This window comes from Microtus oregoni, unplaced genomic scaffold (genome assembly GCF_018167655.1).
Source record: "Microtus oregoni isolate MIOR12 unplaced genomic scaffold, Mior012 000028F_ref0000031, whole genome shotgun sequence".
Taxonomy (NCBI): Eukaryota; Metazoa; Chordata; class Mammalia; order Rodentia; family Cricetidae; genus Microtus; species Microtus oregoni.
In genome coordinates this window covers 15999032-15999471 of record NW_024543087.1, presented here as the reverse complement: position 1 = coordinate 15999471, position 440 = coordinate 15999032, and positions in this window count along the sequence as shown.

The following is a 440-nucleotide window of genomic DNA, read 5'->3' as shown; positions in this document are numbered from 1 at the left end:
CCGCTGGCGGGACGGGACGCTCGGAGACGCGCGCGGAGAGCAGGCAATTGGCCGCCCGTGGGCGACATTTGCATAGCACGGCCCCGCCCCGCCGGGCCCGCCCGGCCCCACCCCCGGGGCGGGACCCTCCCAGCCACCGCCCCGCCCCCCGCTCCACCTGTCCGCGGGCTGGGCTCAGGGTTCCCAGGCGGTGGGCGACCCGCGCCAGGGGAGGCTGCTCTGCGCTCTGCACCCCCCGCCCTGGCATCACGGGCGGCGCCCCCGCCCCGCCCTGGCTTTGTCTCTCCGTGGATACACCGCGCACATCGCGCCTGATGTTTACCCGGGCGCTCAACTCCCCAGTGAGAAGGGCTGGAGCGCAGGAGAACAACCAGCTTGCACTCACCTGCGCGCCCGCTGCGAAGGACCTGGGACGGCCCAGGCCTCACAGCAGGTGGCGG